The sequence below is a fragment of the Octopus bimaculoides genome, chromosome 27 (assembly GCF_001194135.2).
Source record: "Octopus bimaculoides isolate UCB-OBI-ISO-001 chromosome 27, ASM119413v2, whole genome shotgun sequence".
NCBI lineage: Eukaryota > Metazoa > Mollusca > Cephalopoda > Octopoda > Octopodidae > Octopus > Octopus bimaculoides.
This window is the reverse complement of record NC_069007.1, coordinates 8,173,921-8,175,168: the sequence shown is the minus strand read 5'-3', so window position 1 is coordinate 8,175,168 and position 1,248 is coordinate 8,173,921.

The window sequence follows — 1,248 nt, the reverse complement described above, 5'->3', positions numbered from 1 at the left end:
ATGCCCTTCCTAATACCAATTATTCCAAGAGTGTAGTAGGTGCTTTTTTACATGTCACCAACACGAGTGCCAGTTACGTAACACTGGCACTGACCATGACTACTATTTCCCTTGGCTTAACAGGTCTTCTCAAGCATGGTATATCGCTAAAGGCTTCAGCCACTTGTCACTACCCAATATTTGAAGGGTGCTCTTTACGTGCCACCAGCACAGGTGTCACACAACACTGGTATTGGCCATGAATACAATCTCACTTGGCTTGACAGGACTTCTCAAGCATGGCATATTGCCCAACGTTCGAAGGGTTGCTTTTTACATGCCACTGGCACGGGTGCCACTTACACAGCACAACTACAATCTCACTGGGCTTTATGGGTCTTCTCAAGTACGACATGTTACCAATGGTCTCAGTCACTTGTCACTACCTCCACGAGGCCGAACATTCGAATATCATATTTCACCACCTCATCCCATGTCTTCCTGGGTCTGCCTCTTCCACAGGTTCCCTCAATCAAAATGTAAATTGTATTAAGCACTGGTAAATCAAGTTTTGTAATTAATTAATCAGTTAACTTTTTGGAAGATGAACCATCACCATCACCACCTCTTTCCCAGAGACACTGAGAACTCTTGCTATGACACAGCAAAGATCACCACCAGTTCCATCATCCTTTTGATTTTTCAATAATCAATTAATTAAATCAATCAAGAGATGCAATTGTACATATAGCTTTTATTATTTAACAAATTTCATTACACAAGTTTCTGAAATATAACACAGTGATGTAACAGTCCCTGTGGGAGAGATTCTTGTAGTGTAGCGGTTTCTGTCTGAGATCTGTGTAGGGTAAAGGACCCTATGGTAGAGAACCTGTGGCAGATGTCCCTGTGACTGAGAAGTCCTTTTGGTGTAGAGGTCATTGTGGTAGGGATTCGTGTTGTGTAGAAGTGCTTGCATTAGAGATCCTTGTTGGGTAGAAGTTGCTCAAGTAAAGATTCTTGTGGGAAAGATTCATGTTGTGTAGAGCTGTTTGTGGGAAATGTTCATATAGCATAGAGGTGTTTATGGGAAAGATTCGCATAGTATACAAGTGTCTGTGTGAAAGATTCATGTTGCATAGATATGTTTGTGGGAAAGACATGTAGAAAAGAGATGTTTGTGGGAAATATCTTTGTGAGATTCAGGTGTCTGTGAGAAAAGACCATTACGAGATTGAGGTGTCTGTGGGAAAGACCACTGTGGCATTG